This window comes from Tenrec ecaudatus, chromosome 18, assembly GCF_050624435.1.
Source record: "Tenrec ecaudatus isolate mTenEca1 chromosome 18, mTenEca1.hap1, whole genome shotgun sequence".
NCBI lineage: Eukaryota > Metazoa > Chordata > Mammalia > Afrosoricida > Tenrecidae > Tenrec > Tenrec ecaudatus.
This window is the reverse complement of record NC_134547.1, coordinates 45560613-45580703: the sequence shown is the minus strand read 5'-3', so window position 1 is coordinate 45580703 and position 20091 is coordinate 45560613.

The window sequence follows — 20091 nt, the reverse complement described above, 5'->3', positions numbered from 1 at the left end:
GGGATTGAGTTCCCTGGTGCTCACTGCCCCTTTGTTGATTATTATTTTATAGTTTTGTTCTGCATTCCTTCCCCTCAACCTCCAGTGCATAGAAGGCCGTTGCTTTATTGGTTACATATGTCTGCACCCTTTTACCCCAGCAGGAAAAGACAAAATATTCTGGAGGGGCGAGGGCCTGCGAAGGAAGGACAGCTAATCCATCCCCACCTTGAACTAATCGGCAGGCTGAGGTGCTATTGTGCCCGGCCCTGTTCAGTGCAGCCGAGCGGCGGGGTTTCAATTTGTCGGAGCATAAACAGATACTAAAGTTGGAAAAAACGGCCGGGTCATTTGTTAGCAGAGATCAGATCAAATTATCACAGCGGTCCCCTGCTGACAGTCTGAACAATTACTTCTCTTTTTTCTTGATCTTTAAATGTTTTCTGTTTCACTTAAGCCTCGGTAAATAGTTTACTTCTCCTGGGCTTCATTTATTGACACAGAGAGCCTTGATTTATTTAATTTGGTTGCTTTGCCGCCTTCTCAGAAAGGAGCCGTAATGTTCTGCTGAAATCTACCCCCAAATGATAAGTTGATCATGGTCGGCCTAGGAAGCGGTTTAATGATGTGACCGTAAATTACTGGGCTTTTTAATGAGCAGTTTAGATGCCCGGCCTCGCAAGCTGATATTTCAAGCTCCAAACCAGAACTCGGTATTTGTTGCTTGAGGACGTTGAAATGCAGGGTCAGAAAGGAGGGGTGTTGGGAGAAGTCCCTCCGACGCTGGGTGCAGACTCCATAATTGGATTATTGCAAACCCAGGCATCGCAAACATTCTTTGCCAAGAGAATGGCGCGCTCGGCGTCCGTCTCGTTTGCCTCCTCTCTGCTGTTCGGCGTGGCTTCACCGGAATGGATGCTAGCATTTGTTTTCACTCTGCCCCTCCCCCAGGTTCAGCCCTTGACTTTCCCTCGTCCATCGTTACATTAGTCTGCTCCTTACCATCCTACTGGGATGGATTTATCATCATTTGCTAACATATCTGTCTCAAAACCTCAGCTTTGATCAGCTTGTATTTTATAACTTACATCTGTTCTACATTTAACCTTTTGTAATGCTGTTTTTCAAAAATATTACCTGATCTAACAAAAGAATGGTACAAGAGCAAGAACTGCCGAAGTGTGGATTTAAAAAAAAAACAACAAAAAAAAAACCACTGAACAGATCTGCCTGCGCCAGTCTAGTTTTATGACTCTTCCAGAATCTCCTTTTCATTAAATATATAAATCCATCATTTTCCCCTCTTTGGGACAGGGCCTCTGTTGACCCAAGGCCTCCGTGGCCCCCGCCTGCTCTTGTCCCATTATCTTAACCCTTTTCTTGCCTGGAATTCATGCCAGAAAGGAGTGGGGGGAGCGTGCTGAGTGTGTGGCGGGAGCCGGACACTCACGGCTACAATGGCACAGGCCTTCCTGTCCTGCCCTGGAGGGGCCAGAGGTCTCCACTTCCCTCAGTGGCTGCTCTTGTCCTGCGAGTGAGTTCCTCTTCCCAACCCGTTCCATCTTCTAATAGAATGAAATTCCACTGACTTCTTTTAGTTTAATATAGTTCATTCCTTTTTAACAACGAAGGAAGAACTATTCAGGACATCCAGAAAGTACAAAAAAAATTATACAATAAATACTCATGTATTTACCACACTACCACTATGACTATAACTATGAGGAGCCCTTGTGGCATAGTGGTTGAACATTGGGCTGCTAACCTCAAGGTCACCCGTTCGAAACCACCAGTCACTCCACAGGAGAAAGACTAGGCTTTCTACTCCTGCAATGAGTCTCCAAAACCCACAGAGGTCATTCTACACTGTCCTCCAGGTCCTCTATGGTCACTATGAGTTGGAATTGACTTGATGCCAGTGAGTGACCTATCACCCAAGCAGCTCTGGTTAAGGGCTCACCTGCCTACCCAAAGGGTCTGTGGTTGCTACCGACCAACTGAGAAAGACACGGCAGTCATCTTCTAGAAAGATTCCCATCCTTGGAAATGCCATGGAAGCAGTTCTACTCGGTGCTACGGAGTCCCTGTGAGTCAGAAGCTGGCAGAAATAAAAAACAACCAAGACAGTAGAAGGCCACGAGTCCTCAGTTCTCCGGAATAGCACGCCCCAGCTATTCCCTGCACGGTGTATGTGGTTCAGCCCCCGACTAAAAGCCCGGGTGGTGAAATGATTAAATGCTCGGCTGCTGAATAAAAGGTAGGCTGTTCGACTCACTCCATTGGCTTCCGAGCTCTATTTCAATAAAGCTTACAGCAAGAAAACCCTATTAGGTAGCTCTGCTCTGTCACACAGAGTCACTATGAGCTACTCCCAGGCAATGAACATCACCACTGTAAGGCTGACAGTGTCCTCCAGGGTTGCCTCTGAAGAAAGGTGTGGTGGTCCCCATCGGGAAAAGAAGCCCCTGGAAACCCTGTGGCTCATGGAACTCCTGAGACCCATGAGTCAAAATTGACTTGGCAGGAGCATAGCTACAGCTGCAGCCTGGTCCCTGGGTGTTGCTCATGCTTAGGCATCACTTTACACGTTATTTGCATATGTGCCCCAATACCAGGTCTTGGATAGCCTTCTGTCACTTCCTTTTCTCGTCCATGTTCCTATGAGTGGGGAAAACATAGTGCTAAATTGTCATTTTCGTCACCTGGGTGGACATGGGTTTCAAGTGTCCCGCTCTCGTGAGCTGTGCTGTATGAAAATCCTTGCACACGGCAGATGGAACACCTGCTTGCGTTTCTCTGTGGGGCACACCTGAGGGTGCAATGGCTGGCTCGGAGGAGATGCACTTTCCCAGTTTGCTGTGATCCTTAGGGGCCATCACGGTGGTCCGACTCATAAAGACCCCACGTACCACAGATCGAAACACTGTCGTGATGCTGCAGCCCTTTGTCCATCCATCTCAATGAAGAGTCCGACTATTAGTGGATGTTTGCAGCTGTTGCTCCTCATTGTGAGTCGTGCCTCACTTACAAATGAAGGTTTCACAAGCCTTGTTTCACCCACATCATTAAAGGCGACTCAACATTGAGGAGGCAGCTCTTCCCTGGTCGTATTTTGAATGCCTTTAACCTGAGAGGCTCATCTTCCAGCACAATACCGGAGAAAGCTCACTGCTGCTCATAGGTCTACAGTGGCTAATCTCTCAGATATCGAGAGCCCAGTCTTTCCCTTCTTCAGAGTCCATCCTTAGTTTTGAAACTCTACTGAAACCTGTTGACTGGGGTGACCCTGCTGATACTGAAATACCATGACATAGCTTCCGGCAACACACAAACAACCCCAGTATGACAATCTGATAGCTAAGTGGCTAAATATTGCCAAACTCTTGCCCACGTGTTGGTATAATTTTACTCTCCCCTCAGTGCTTGATATTGTTGGGCAATTCTGCCCGTGTAATAGAAGTGTAATGGTATCAAATGGTCACTTAAATTTGAACTTAATTGATTACTAGCAAAGTTGAAATAATGCAAAGCAATATTGCTTATCACGGTGCCTGGCACAGAGTATTTCATGAATGTTAGTTATTGTTATTCTAATTTCACACAGTAAGCCTGGGAGGTAGTTGAAAGAGTGATTAGTGCTATTTCACAGATGGAAGCCCAGGATATGGAAACACACTCCCGATAAAGCGCTGGATCCAGAACCGCATGGAGAGGCTGGGCAGCAGCCTATGATCCATAATGGACCCTCCCACCACCCACAAAGACTTATGGCTGAGTTAGGGCTGCCATTTTGTTTGTTTTTTGCCTCTCATTTAAAAAAAACTTCCATTAAAAATAGATATTAGAAAGGCCACCTTTGTGATATACTTAAGCACCATAGGCAGAGCTGAGTTTTGGTTCTATAACACGGAGCGATAGGCAGCGTTTCTGGTGGTTCAGCATCTTTGGAATACCAGTTGCTTTTGAAGTGATTCTGATTTATGGTGGCGTCATGTGTGTCAGAATTTTGTTTGTTTTTCCAAGAGTTTTATTGACATCGAATTGACATATCATACCATTCAATCACATCAAGAAGAGTTGCGTAATCAGCACCAGAGTCGGTTTTAGAACATATTCGTCATTTTTGTATTCTCTTTCCTAGCTCCCCACTTTCTTCTCCATCTCCCTGCCATACTCCCAAGGAACCATTAATCCACTCAGTCTCTATAGATTTACCTATCCTGGATTGCATATACAGAAAAACAAATGAAACTAACAAGAATAACAAAAGAAAACTGTTAAAAACCTCAGTCAAAAAGAAGCAGAAAATATTAAAACTAGCATAAGTATAAATGGATCATAAGGGAGATGGAATGACAAGGTACTGAATTAATAAGCCCCTGGTGAATCCCTCTGACTAGGGGCCAGGAATGTGGACAGACTTGGTAACCTGCAGAATTGCTTTAGAAAGTGGATTATTGCTGATGCGGCTAGGTTAAAATTTAGGGCTGCCATTTGGAATGAGTCTTACCATCTTTCCTAATTACTTTTAGATTCATTTTGGGATCTAGAACCAACACAGGTCAATTTCAATGATTGGGCCCTGCTTAGTTGCATAATGGCTTGGGGAGAGGACAGCTGGCTCTCGGCTCTCGAGTATCCTGAACTCAGTGCAGCCATCGCTGTGGTAGAGGAAGCACCACCTAGACAACCTGGCGTAGCTGCTTCCCCACCTCCTGCCCCTACAAAGCACATGAAGGCTAGAATGGAATCCCCCTTCCTACCATTAAGCTTGAAGGCGGGTATTGCCAATTATGAGTCATTTTGATGACTGACAGCAGTGACATTGATGATGAAGATAATGAGGGGGAAGAGAAGCAAAAGGAGACGGATTCCCATTGGCTTTGCTCCTTCTGTATGCCATGCACCATATGCGCATCTTACATACATTCTATGTCGTCTCCAGAGGCCACGATAACTTTGTCAAGGGGACTGTATGATCTGCACTTCATAGATGAGCAACTGTAGCTCTGAGGAGCTGCAGAAATGTCCATGTCCTCACCATTACCAACTGTGAGAGTCAGAATCTGAATCCAAAATAACAAAACCCCAAAGACACGAGGGGAGCTTGAGGTGCACCCATAACTTGAAGGGCAGTGCCTCGATGCCATCGTGGGTCCCAGGCTAAGAATCACACTTGAGTTGGGAAGTCCGTGTGCTCCCGTCCTGTGTGGATCCTTGCTTTCAAGCCCTGCCACAGAGTGAGCCGAATGAGGGCCTCCATCTATGTCACAGCATGTAGATGTTGGAGACCTCAGCTTGACCCAGGGCCCGGACCCTTAAATTAACAGGGTCTTTATTAGATAAAGTGTTTAATTAATAAAAGCTTTTTTTTTTTACTCAAAGTTTACATTTTTACAGAGAGCTTCATCAGCTATCAACTCCTCTTTCTGTCGTGGTGTTAGATCACGCATCCAGTTGGTTGTCTCATACCCTCCTCATGGTCAAGGCCACCTTCCTGGGCAGCCACGTTCCCCAGGTAAATCCCTCGGCTCTGTTTATTTGGCATCACCTCCACTTACCCCCGTGATGTTGTCCACCACCGCCCCCCAGCCAGCGTTGCATGGCCCCCACAAAGGCTTGCTCTGTGGCAAGCTCAGGGAAACTGGTGTGGGGAGAAGTGAGGGACCCGATAGCCCACTTTCACTTGAGTTTCTATGCCCCCCACCACTCTCCCTTCTTCTGTTTATGTGCATGAATTTTCTCCACCATGAACTCTGCTAAATAATCCTAGTTGCTTTCAAACGCGCAGGGCCCCTACGACACAGAGCATACACTGGAAGTCCCATATCTGAACCCCCAAATTCTTCAAAGGAGCTCCTCAACTTCTGCAGTGGCTAGGGCAGGTCCCGAGAGTCCGCTCCGTCTCCTCACACTCTGGATAGGAGAAAGGAGCTGGAGGGAGCTGCTGGGTTGTAGGCTGCGGTCCCGAGGTGGAGGTCGGGCCGACTGTGCGTACTTCTCTCTAGATTTCCAGAAGGCAAACAGCTAAGGTTACCAAATAGACCTCTCTTGATGGGGGAGGAATGGCTTTTTTTTTTGGTTCTGTTGTGCCAAATTCTGCTCTTTGAAAAATGCAGAAGCCCATTAAAGATTAAGACCTCAAACAAGCTTAAAACACATCTTGATGGCGTTCACAAAGGTCGCAGGTGTAGGCAGGTCAAAGCCATATCTTGTTCTCCTAAATATTTCAACAGATAAACAAACTTTTGATGGCGCTATCTGTTCAAAAAATGACTTTGAACTTTCCGCCAGGGCTGGCCACTTGGGCATTCTCCACCCCGCAGAGGGCCGGCCGCAGATAAGGGGCCTGAGTGGTCCTGACGGCGGCGGAGGCCTTTCATCTCCCTGGTTGTGTACACTCACCGTTTGCTTAGCTTGGCTTTGCTATCCTGAGGACCTTTTTAAAATCCTCCCATTTATTAGGATCTTACACCCAATCTGTAAATAAGCCCAGTGGAGATTGAGATCTCCACAGCCCTGGCAGGCAAGCTGAGTTCTCCTTGCTGCCGCCCCCCCCCCCCCGCCTCTCTCTCTCTGCCTCTCCCTTTACCCCTCCTTTGTTGTTGGGTGCCCAGGGTGGGCTCCGACTCATGAGGGGACCCCATGTGACAAAAGATGCTGTCCCCATGGGGCCCCCAGGCTGAAATCTTGACATCTCCATGTCTTTCCTCCCACAGAGGTGGGCTCGAACTGCCAACCCCAGAGCAGCTCTGGTGGGACCATCGGCTAACCATGGACTGCTAACCTCTACATGGGGGCTTCAAACGCACCAGTCACCAGATGAGGCTCCAGGACAGAGTCCCAGCCTCAGAAACCCGATACAGGGTGGCTATGGGGTGGAATCCACTCCATGGCTGTGGGTTCGCTCTCTAGTTCGCAACCTGTTCCTTAAGCACCGTGACACCAGGGTCCCTTCCCCATCTCTCCTCCCAGCTCCCGTCCCTTTGCTCTGGATGTGTACAGACAGCACAGGGAAAGGAAAACACATCGCCCATATTTCGACTCGTTAAATTCACCCCTGGAGAAATCATCGAGAGTGAGGATGTTGACACAACAGAACCCAGGCCAGTGAAAGGCTCATGCAGGAACCGAGACTGGATGCATGTTTAGTTACGTTGCGAGGATTAAAGGTGTTACTGTAAGCGAGGCACACAGAGCAGGGTGTGGCGGGACAGGCCACAGCTTAGGCAGACCTATGAATATAGTGCGATTAACACGCAGGCAGCTCTGAGGGCGATTTTCCTGGCATGGCCCATGGTCTGAGGAGCCTTAGAGGGACCCTGGTCCCATTGTGGGGGTGAAACCCCCGCCACACCTCAGACCCCCCCCCAAAAAGTTAAGAATAAAGATAAAGAATAGAGTATTGCCTGACTGTCTCAGAAACCCGCACGGGCAGTTCTACCCTGCTCTAGATGGCTGCTACGAGTTGGTATCAACTCAGTGGCAGTGAGCGAGTGCAGGAGACTTGCTGGCACAGTGGGTAGGGCCCTCACTGCTAACTGAAAGCCTTGGGGCTTGAGCCCACCTGATGGCCCTGGTGGAGAAAGACCTGGTGGCCTGGCCCCAGAAAGTTTGTAGCCTAGAAACCATCATGGGCACTTTGTCGCTGTCGCATGGGGTCCCTCTGAATGCAGATCAGTGCATGACACCTAACAGTGAGCTCTCTCTAACTCACCGCCGTCAAACGGAGTTTGCTTCACAGAGGCCCTATCAGAGTCAGACTGCCTCCGCGGGTTTCTGCATAGACAGCCTCCTCTTTCTCCCCAAGAGCAGCTGGTGGTTTTGAATGGCTGACCCAGCAGTTAGCGGCCCCACCACGTAACCCACTGCGCCCTCAGGGCTCCTTGCTGATGAGCGAACTGAGGTGCAGAGAAGTTATAAAAATTGCCAAAGGTAACACAGCTAGGACTGATGTGACCAGAATGTGAATCCAGGCAATCCGGATTCACAAGTCTGTGCTCTTCACCATCATGGTCTGCTGTGTGCGTTTTTTAGCTTCTTTTTGGTGGCAACAGAAAAAAACCAAAGCAGATATACATGGCCTTAACAGCTGCTACGACCAATAATAGCTAGCTACCAGGAAGACTGACAGATTCCACCCAGCATGCAGCACCTCGGAAGAAAGGCCTGGTGATCTCCTTCTGAAACCCCAGTGAAGCATAGCTGTACTCCAGCACGTGACCCTAGGGGCTTCCCAGTATTGAAGGAGACCACCATGTGGCCTTGACAAGGCATCCCTAGAAAGGGCAGGGATCCCTGTGCATGATGGGTTCCTTCGGCATGAAGGGAGAAGGGAGAAGGTGAAGGGTGTCTGCCCCTGAAGCTGCCGTGGTGGCAGTGCTGCGCTCTCTCTTCAGAACACGGAATGCTCAGCACCTCCTTCCCAGGTGGGGATGCCATGAGCAGGCTGTCACAGGAGCCTGATACAGCAGGCTCCCAGGCAGGAGCACCCTGGACAGACCATGTGGTGGCAGAGAAGGCATGTTCCCTTGGACCCAGCCTTCCTCCCCTACTTCTGGGCCACAAGTCTCCTGGTTCTCCCACCAGGAAGGTTGGATAGTGAATGTGGTCTCGCCTACTGTGAGCTGAGCAAAGTCCCGTGCTGTGCTCCCCACCCAGAGCCAGTTCCAGGGCAGGGATCGCCCACACACTGGAACCCGGGCCCAGAGCATCTTTCCCAGCCGCTTCAGAACCTCTTCTGATGTGCAGCACCTCGACATCCCACTCAGAGAATCAGAATGCAGTCCCACCTGTTGTGTAAGTGAAGACACTTTGGGTATCATTTCCCCGCCTAAATACTCAAGAGGAGCTGGTTTTTAAAGAGCCCGTAGTAAGACAGGATGACGCACTGGCTCCAGCACGCTGCCGCCAACCCAAAGGCAGCTGGGGAAAGGAGTGGCGGTCTGCTTCTACAAAGATTGATCGCTCTGGAAACCCTGCGGGGTAGTTCAGTCTGTCCTATAAAGGCGCTATGAGCCAGAGTAGATGTCGACAGCCATGGGTTTGCTGTTTGGATGTAGTAGGATGCGAGGTCCCTAACTGCAAGGTCAGTAGTTCAATACCACAAGCCACTTCAAAGGAGAAAGATGGGCTTTCTACTCCAGCAAAGAGTTACAGGCTCGGAAATTCACAGGGACAGGTCTACTTTGATCTGGAGGGTCCTCATGAGTCAGCCCTGACTCGATAGTAGTAGTGAACTTGAGTTTGGGGTTTTTGATGTTAGATTGAGGTGGTTCCGTGGTAGAATGCTTACTTCCCATGAAGAAGATTTGGGTTTAATCCCTAGGTAATCAGGACTACTGTGAAATCTACAAAGCTATTTATGTATATACATGTACATAGACACATACATATGCTTTAAAGCCTATAGAAAGTGTAATCAGTTCATTCCATTTGCTATGAACCTTTGAAGCCCCTCATCTGTGTGTGTGTGTGTGTGTGTGTGTGTGTGCCTGTGAAAACTGCAGTCTGTGTAAGATGGGAACCTGTCAGCGAAGGAAAACACAAATATTCCCCCAGAGACGTATATATGCATACACCTCTCTATCATCTGTCTACTTACTAACTAGCTATCTACTGCTCTGCTCACTAAGCCTGGAGGGTGTGGAGACCCTGTGTCACAGCAGGATGGCGACCGTGATCCTTAGGAACTGCCTCATAGAGAAATGTAAGGGCTGGCTACCATCTTCCTTTCCCATGGGCCCCGTCGTTCATTTGCCACTGTTTCCAGAAACCACGTTGGGTCACAGGAAGAGGAACCCTGGACTAAGTAAGCCCTCTTTAAAAGTTGACTGACTGAAGGATCTGAGCTAGAGAGAAAAAGGGACAAGCCAGAGCGAGGAGAAAGGACACCCACAGGGCACTTCCCGACGCCGACCAGCGACTAGGCTGCAGGCCATCTTGTTTCTGGGGGGTACTAGCTGTGTGACCTGCAGCCAGTCACTTCACCTCTCTGAGTTGTTTCTTTTTTTACCTGTAAAATGGGGTAAAACTACTTAGCATGCAGATTAGAGATCGCAGAAGTGGGAACCATAACGCAGTCTCTCAAGACATGATTGTCAGAAGATTGTGTGGTCAGTGGTGGGTTGGTTGTCTGTCGGCAGACTTGACAAAGAGGCGAGGAGCCGGTCTACCTGACATCTTCCCCCTACGAGACCTACTAAGCAAGCGCCATTTGTAAGGAAGAGCTTATCTTCCTCCAAGCGACCAGTCTGCCCCCTAGATTAATTGGTGCCTACTCCAAAGAGCCCCTGTCACTGAGCTGATTCTGAGTCATAGTGAATGGCTTTATGGGACAGGGTAAAAGTGCCCCGGAAGGGTTTCCAAAGCAATCATCTCTACAGAAGCAGGCTGCCACATCTTTCTCCCACAGAAAGGTCGATCCACTGTCCCTTGGTTGGCAGGCAAGTGCTTTAACCACGGCGCCACCAAACTAGAAAAAACACACTCATGGCCCTGGAGGCCATGCAAGGCCTGTCACAGCAAGCTCACGGGCAGCGCATGTCAAAGGCTGTAGATCTTCCCAGGAGCAAAAGTTTCCTCTTGTTCCCAGAGAGGAGCTAGCTGGTGGGCTCAAATTGCTGACCACGTGATCAGCAGCCCAATGCACACTCGCGACACCCCTAGAGCTCCCTCTGCCCCGAGAGTTACCTGTAGCGCTGCCAGGAGTCCAGTGGAGTCCGCGGCAGTGATTTGTTTTCGTTGTGCCGGCCTCTAACGATAATCAGGACATTGCAGCTTAATGACGTGGTGGTTTGGCAAGGGGGGGGGGCACAACACAAACAACCTCCAAGCCTCTAAACTGCCATTGAGTCTCTTCCGACTTGCAGTGACCCTCTGGGAAAGAACAGTACCACCCTTGTGGGCTTCTGGAACTGTAAGCCGTGACGGGAGTAGAAAGCAAGCTGCTTCTCTCTCCCATGGAGCGACGGGTGGTTTCTAACTGCTGACCTCGAGGTTCATTTGGTGGCGATGGTTCTGTTTGCCACCTAAGCATGCGGTCGGTTTGGAGCGGCAGACCCACGCGCACCGCCTGAATGTCTTCCATTCGCATAGTTCTTGGGACTGCGATTTGTCTTGGAGGAAGTCGTTCCCTGTCCCACTCGCTTGTTGCAAGTGAGGAGATTAAAGCGTCTTGTGAGCCCTGGGCAGAGGGGGCACGGGGGCAGGCGGAGCAGGGGCGGTGCTGGTCCAGGGGCTGTCTTGTGACGGAAGATGGGTGCTGAACCCAGTGGTGATAATCCAGGTAAGACTTGTCTCGAGTACTGATTGGGGACCAGCCCTGGCAGCGGGGGCGCTGTGCCCTTTTAGACGGCCCGACACAGACTGTCAGGTTTATTGTTCACCTTTCTACACATGCGCAGACAGAGACTTCAGGAAGTTGGGTCACCTGATTTGCAGCGCTTGAGTAATAATAGATGGTGGGGTCAGAATTCGAACCCTGGCCTGGATGACCCAGAGTCTCAGCGGTGGACCAAAGCCACAAAGAGCATCCCATGACACACTCATTCAAATAATAGTAATAATAATGATATCCATCCTCTACTATGGAAAACCAAGAGAGTTCATGCTTAATTCAATATTTCAGACTCCTCGGGGCAAGTCAGAAGCTTCACAGTAGTCTGCCTGGCCCCCAGCAATCATTGCCTATTGCTGAACGGAGACATGCAGGCCTCCAGCTCCTTTAGACAGTCACAGCGTCGGAGACCCACAGGGGGTCCCGAGGAGTCAGCATGGATCTCATGGCAATGGGCTTGGCTTTGGTCTGGTCTGGTTTGGTTCTCTGTGGAGTGGCCGTCCGGAAGAAAGGTAAGCACCAGTGACCACAGGCTCACCACACCCTCTTGCCCGTTTTCCACTGACGTCAGTCCTTATCTTTCTTTTCTGGTTCCTCTGGGTATCTGAGGAGCCCCCGTGCCATGCTTATGCATTGGGTTGCTAACTGCGGGGTTAACAGTTCAAAACCACCAGCTGCTCCCTGGGAGAGAGAGGAGGCCTTCTACTTCTGAAAAGAGGGGCAATTCGACTCTGCCTTATAGGGACTCTGTGAGTCAGAATGGACTTGATGGCAGAAAAACAAACAAACAAACAAACAAAAAGCTATTTTTGATCACGGTCCTCGCCCCAGCTACTTGGAGGACTCCCCATCCCAAGGAGAACTTAGAGGACACAATGGAAGGATCCTCTTACCCTTTTGAGCACCCCGAGACTAAAGCCAGTGGTGGGGCTGGCGGAGACGGAACACGGGATGAATGAGAGCACAGGTAGGGTGGAGGCGGCGGCCACAGACAAATCCCATTCCTCCTGCCCCACCACGGCCCAAGACTCTCTGATTGCCACGGGGGAGCCTCCTTCCCTCCCACAAGCCCTCCATGACTCCTTTTGTTTCTTTATTTGTTCCACTTGATCTCCAAAGAATCCAAACTCCTTACAGACCTCGGTGAGCACCTCCCTCTCTACAGCTAATGGGGAGATCAGTCAGCTGGATCAATAGAACCAAACTTTCATTTTTCTGTAACTAAGGCTTACATGTTTGAGGAGGGTGGCCCGAGGGGAGGCAAGGGGACTGTGTGTGTGTGTAGGGTGGGGAAAGGGGGCTGCCACATCTTAAAACCGTATCTGATATCCCAGTGCCTGCAGGAGTAGACCCGGCTGCTCCATCTCAGCCAATGTGACGCTGCCTGCCGGGCCTCGCTGGAAACGGGTCAGCCGGTCAAGAGGGCCGGCAGTTGTCCACATTTGTGCTAACTCTAGGCTTTTTGTTTTTGCCAGAGGGGGGAAAAATTCTAATTTCTATCCGTCTAAATTGAGTTGGGGAGCATTATCAGCTGGAAGGACCCTTCTGACTTGACAGGCCTCTCTGTATGATGATTAATTACTGCTCAACTTCACTGGACTTTTCTAATTTCCTTTTGCCACTGGCTGGAGGCACTGTGCGATAAGTACTGCTCTTATTATTTTGTGCAAAGGAAAATGTCTATTACGCTCTGTCGTACAAGCGAACAGAATAAAAAGACAGCTGATGGGGAGGCTCGCGAGCTCCCTTCTCTCTGTACTTGGTCTCCCCTGGCCTCTGCCTCGCTTGTTCCAACACAGAGGTGGCCACACACTGCTTCCTGTCAAAATAAGGAGATAAAATCATAAGCTCTGCCGGGGTACTTGACATTTTGAAATTTGTATAATGATTTCATGGGATCTAATCCCTGGGCTCGCCGCAAACCTCCTCCACATGCAAATGCAACCCAGAGTATACTGGGAAAAAGCAGGGCCATCCTCCCCAGCCCATCTCTTGGGGCCCGGATTAAATTTCAGGATTGCTTATTAGGGGTAAAACAGAGAGAAGAACCAGAGCAACAATGCTACGGATAATTCTTATCATTACCAAAGACTCATAATTGACAGGAAAGTGAACCTTTCCCCCAGCCCCCTAAGTAAACCCCACACTTAAATTGGAATGTGGGTGTTCCCAGGTCTGTCTCCCAGCAGCACATACCCTCACGTGGCCGGCAGGCTGGCTCCTTCAGATGACCACAGACTTCACCATCAGGGACCCCCGAGAAGCAACAGCAACACTGTTTGTCCCGGAGAGGAGGGAGATGAAAATGTACAAAGAATCCCACTTGTGCAGCCCCTTCTGCCTGCTAATCCTTGGGCCTGGCTGATATTGAGTATTGGTCCAGGTACTCTCGGGATGTGTTTACCGAGGCTTATGCACGGAAAGCCCTGTGGAGCAAGTCGTGGCTCCATCTCTCTCAGGCCCTGCTGCTGATTGTGCAGGGAGTCCGACTTCAAAGCAGGGACTGGGAGAGAAAGAGAGTGCTGGAGGCTGATGGGAGGCCTGGGACCCTGGGTTCCCATCCCAGTCCTGACCCCCAAGCCCTCCCTGGCTGTTGTTTGTCTGTCTGTCTGTCTTGGAGAGTGGCAAGCCTGCTATTTAGCAATAGGAATGGCCACCATTCGGTGGGCCCTTGAAGTGCCAGGCCACTGGGCTAGGCCCTACCGACCAGAAAACCTAGGCCTGAGAATTAAAGGGCTAAGGCTCAGCGGCTGCCATGAATCCCAATTTGCCCCCATTCTCGCCACCTCTTTGTGCCGCTGCCTCCTGCCCCACGGCAGTCCTTCTCTCGTTTGTGTCAATAGTGTCACGGTGACATGTTGTGGCTGTGTTCCTGATGGGTCATCCCCGCTCACAGAGACCATACGGAACAGGATAGAACTGCCCCCAGAGGCTGTAACAACCTGTATGGAAGCAGATGGCCAGGGGTTTTCTCCCATGGAGAAAGCCCTGGATTTGAACCACCGACCTCTCAGTTAGCAACTCGACACTGCACTCCTGCCCCACTCAGGCTCCTTGTTGGCCGGGAAAACCAGGGTTGTTCTTCTCATTCTCATGCACTCTTCCATGTCTTCTCTCTGATGTCTCCCTGTACTTGAGAAACGGTTAATGAGCACCTACGGTGTACCAAGCCCTTCCTGGATCCTAGGGATTCCCACATCAAAGCCCCAGCGTCCTGGCCCTCCAGAATCTCAGGCTGAGCCAACAAATGCATACCGTATATACTCAAGTATAAGCTGACCCAAATATCAGCCAAGGTACCTAATTTTACTACAAAAATAGCATTAACATTGTGCTGAAAAACTCGGCTTATACTCGAGTATATACGGTAAGTAAGATGCTGATAAAAACTGAGCAAGACACGTGATGATACCACTGTGGAAACCCTAAAGGAAACGTGTCGTGGATTCCAACTCCCTGTGCCCCCACCTGTCCCAGAGCGCAGAGGTGCTCCCTCCGTGTGTCTTGCCTGCCTGGCCACCGTTCTCCAGGCCCTTTCTTCTACAGAGCCACTGCGTGAGTTCAAACTGTCGACCTTTAGGTTGTCTGGAGAGGTCTGCAAGAGGGCCGGCCGCTGCCCCGAGCTGATGGGCACTCCAGGAAGAGAGCACAGTGGGGTGAGATCTGAGGAAGTCAGCCTTGAAAAGCCGAGCTCTGGGTCCCTCGGGTGACCGAGCAGACAGGATCACAGACGATGAAGGCTGGGAAGGTGGCTGACAACACAGAAGGAGCCAAGCTAAGGAACTGGATTCTAGTTTATTCTTTTACATTGACTGTTTGTGGGCCTCAGACAAGATCCTGCCCATCTCTGAGCCTCAGTTTCCCCATCAGTGCAACACAATCACCAGCCTCAGCCAGAGATGGGCAGACAGTCGAGCACAGGCTGGATCTTGCCTTGGATTCTGGCTCGTTTGTTTCTGCATGTTGGTCGCTGTGCTTTCTGTAAACTGCTATGTGAGAGTCATATCAGAATCCAGGTTTAGCTTCTTTTGAGTAGAAAACGCTGAAGGGTGACACCCACAGCCCCACGCAGCTCAAGCAAGCACGTTGTTGAGATGAACTGAGCGCTAGCTACTCCATCTGCCACTGTGTCTACTCGCCTACTGCAGGCCCTGCACCAAGGACGACGGAAAATGGCCCTGATCCCCATACGACACATTGCTCTTAAGCGTCTTCCTTGGAATGCAGCGCTGTCGCCATGATTCTAACACAACTGGTCAAACAAATCTAGACCAAGAGGAGTCCCAACCCAAAGCCCTTGCCTTTGGGTCAACGCTGACTCACAGTGACCCTGTGGGGCAGAGGTGAATGGCCCCACGGGTTGTCCAAGGCTGGATTCTTGATGAAAACCTAGCCCCACCCCTTTCTCCCACGGAGAGACCGAAAGTTCAACCAGCTGGCTTTGGGTTAGCGGTGGAGCACTGTAACCACTGCACCACCAGGGATCCTTCAGCAGAATAGGAGAAGACATACTGACATGTTGAATGACAATTTTTGTTCTAGGTATTTTATATGCAAACAAAAGTGTGCCTGAGGTTATGGGTCAGACAGAGACTAGCGGAGTCCTCAGGACTATGACCTTCGTCACCGGTCAGGTCTGGAACTGAGCTCAGCCCATGTTAGAATAATCAGCCCTTGAAGATCAAATGGGCAGACGGGACCCAGGGACAGAGAGCTAGAAAAGAGGTCGGGATGGAAGCAGGAAATACAGGGATGGGCGTGGGATGAGCGACGGTACCTTGAAGGGATTGAAATGGATGGGCTGAAACAAAAGCCGTACAATTCACAATCTGCTCAGCAAACCTTCCTCTAAATCACAGTGAAACACGGTGTGTGTGTTTTTTAAATTACAACTTGTTTGAGCAGTTTTATTAGCATATACTGTGCCTAGTAGCATACCATTCAACAGTTCCATCATATTAAGACACGCCGTCCAATCATCACCACATTCTGTCTTAGAACATTTTCTTCTTTCTTTTACTCACTGTTATTAGCTCTCCATTTTTTCAAACCTCCTTAGTAAAAAAAGTTTTGGGGTGTTGTTTGTTTTTTTTTTTTTTAATTTGTCTGTGTTGAAAGGCTTCAGCTTCATTTGATGAGTGCTCCTGCCGGCACCTGGGTTTCAAATCGCTGTACAGTTTCCTCCTGGCTCCTGAGGGAGCTCCCTGCAGTGCCTGCAGCTAGAGCCCAGGACGAAGCAGATTGCCACCCACCCAAGGCCACCTTGGATGGTCAGCCCATAGATGATGTCCTTCTCTGACCTGGGTGAGAATGGTGGCTACTAAATAGGTTTTCTGGAAGCCAGAGTCCACCATCCATTAGTAACTCTCCTCCCACAGGGCCCAGGACGAAGGAGAGAGTCAGGGCTCTGTAACACGGGCTTTAATGCGGTCAGTTCTGGCCAGTCACACCTTTGACCTGCCAGTGAGGACACTTGTCCCTATGATACACCTGTCCATCACCTTTCCTGAATCCTCATCCTCTGCTATATGTGAGCCCCTTCCTGGTCTGCATCCTCTGTCATGTTCGAGTGACTTCACAGTGCCCACCTCTTGACTCTGGCTCAGATCTGTGACTTGCTGGGGTCAGTCAGAAAACAGCAGACATGAGGCCAGCATAGCTGGAAGCGTGTTGGTGCATTTCTAATGCCCACCCTCCTTCTCCATAAGATTAGGCCCAGGGATTCTATTGGACGATGAGATGCATAGAACCAAGTCATCCCAATTGTCTCAGTCAAGACCAACTTAGACCAACTATAACCAACAGACTCCACTCATCTGAGCAAGCCTAGCCATGGTCAACAGAGACTGAGTCAACCCATAGCTGGACAAACTCATGAGCAATCCCATCAAAAGAAAATTAGAAGAACCATCCAATTAACCAGCAGACTCTGGACTCAGTCAATGCCTTTGGCATAACCCATTGAGTTTTGAAGGTGCTTGTGATGCAGACTTCTTGTGGCAACAAACATCTGACAAACTCCCTCTCGCCCTCCCGCCCTGCCATGCACAGTCTTCTACAATAGCACATCTCTCTCCCATGTTGTGTCAGCAGCCCCAACTTCTCCCCACAGGTTTGGTCTCAGAAGACAGAAATGGCTCAGGGCCCAAAGTGTTTAAGTTCTTTCAGACAAGGGCATGAGTTTCAACTCCATTTCCAATTTTGTCACCTCTGGCATTTCATTACCTGACACCTTAGTTTTCACACTTGGTTGATGAGCATCTTAGTAATATCAACAGTGGTAGATTTGTTGGTAGAGTTGTTATGGAGACTGAATTTCAAAAAATCAGATAGAGCCTTTAGCATGGTGTCTCCCATATCATACACGCTCAATAAATATTCACTAACATCAAACAAACCTTCCTTGGAAGCAGTACAGCCAGGATGCTCCTTAGAGGCGAGGATGATGAGACTTCATGTCACATGCTTTGGACATATAATCACGACATCAGCTTGGTAAAGCAGGTCGGTGATAAAAAGGTTGCCCTTCACTCAATGAGCTGGATTGACCCAGTGGCTGCAATAATGGACTCAAACAGAACCCCGATTGTGAGGATGGAGCAGGGCTGGGTGTCTCATTTGATAGCACCTGACAGCAGCAGGATCGCTTTCCTTTGTCCCTTGAGTCTTCAAACTCTTGATAGAGTTTCTTTCCACACACCAGTGAGCCCCCAGGCAACCCTTTCCATCTAGCTCAGTGGTTCTCAACCTTCCGCATGCTGCGATGTTTTAATACAGTTCCTTGTGTTGTGGGGACCCCCACCATCAGAAATATGTTTTCCAATGGGCTTAGGCAACCCCTGTAAAAGGGTTGTTTGTCTTTGTCTAGGAAGTACAGAATGGTGTGGTTTCCAAAGTAATAGGAAGATAAAAGCCCCAACTTGGGAGCAACATTTTATGATACCCTTTTGGAAAATGATGAATGCGACCCCGGTTTGGTAGAGTCGTTGACAGTACAGTGGGAACTTCTGACGCCCCAGGAGAGAAGCATGGGTGGAATTGTTGCTCCCCCGTATCTGTCCCCTCTTCTTCTGCTTGGATCTGTCCCGATTACCCTGTTTTCCTTGCCACCAGTAAGAGCCAAGAATCTAACTCACTTTGGTTATCCCCATTCCCTGCTTTTTTCCCTGTTCTTAGCATGAATTGGGTCATCACATGTGACCAATTCACCATCCTGCCTTTGCAGTGTGAAGGCAGAAGTCCCCATTGCTGCCGGAATAAAGCAGGGGTGCATGCTGGAAGCATTAGGGCTTCACACACACACACACACACACACACACACACACACACACACACACACACCCCACCCCACCCCCCAAGTCGGTCAAGGATTAAATGAAAATTCCATTTTTTAATTCCAGGGTTTGTTTTTTTAAAACTGGCATGCAAGATACTGTTACATCTCATCTCAGAACAATTGTTCCCGGAGCGAGTGTGTCATTTTCCTAGAGGTAATCCCTTAGCAGACGGTGGGTTTTTCCATGTTTAACATCAGCCACTACCACCAAAAAGCAACGGGCTGTGTTACGGACAATGTTTTAGATGCAACATGTACAAGATGCGAGGCCGCAAAGACAAGGAAGTGATCTGCCCGCTGCAGCATTTTGTGTGTTTCAGAAAACTCTGAGTCAGGGGGGTTCCTGCAGGGAGCAGATAGATGATAGATAGATAGATAGATAGATAGATAGATAGATAGATAGATAGATAGATAGATTCTTTGCTGATGCTAAAAACAAAAACAGAAGGCCCAATTGGAGGAGCATGTGTGGGCTGACTTTCAAAGGAATAATAACCTGAACAGGAAGGATGGTCCCTGGTAGCATGATCAATGGAATTAGACACTCTTCGGATGGTGAACTTGCAACAATGTTCGTGTGAAATAGAATCATTGGATTGCTTTGTTCTGTTGTCCAATAAAAGGTGGGAGCGAGTGAGTGTTGTTATTAGGCGGGCTAAGCTGGGCTTCTGAACAGCATCGTTGTGTGCGTCTGAAGCAGCAGAAGCTTTTGATGCCTCATGGTTCCTTCTGCTTGCTAATTCTTCCATTTGTTTGATTTTTGGTACAAAGAAAATGAAAGAATATGATGAGATTATGGCATTTTAAGTCAATATTTATTAAAAAATCAATCTAGATGAAAATCTGCCCATCCCTCTAATTAGATGAGGCAACTTGAGGTTGATTTTTAATTGCAAAAGTAATTACATGGAGCAGATAGCCAGTGACATTTGATTATCTAGGTGATTGATTAAAAAGCCCAGCTCACGGAGCAGATTGTCAGCCAGGGAATCCAGACAAAAGAGCAAATTAAAAAAGTTGTCCTGTTAGTAATCACAAAATTCAAGGATGAAATTACAGAGCCAAACACCTCCATTGCCCTCATCCTCATCACTCAATCCCTTCGCGTTCACTCCACTGCCTGATAAAGAAATGGATTAGTGTGAAATTAATTGAAGGGGGGAAAACGGGAACTGAATTCATGGCTAAGAATAGAGCTTTTAACAAGTTGCAACAAATTTCTCCAGTTTTCTAATACAAGTCTTTTTTTTTTTTTTGGCAAGAGAGATGTTTTCATAAAGGATCTTTTCAGACTGTTGGATGATATTAATTTATCTATTAAGAGAGAGGGGGGAAAAGATCCTCACTTTCTAGCAGAATAGGATATTAAGATGTCTTGCTTGTTATTCATTTCATTATAACATGAAAGCCCAGGGAGCCGGCTGTACATTTGGCAAGA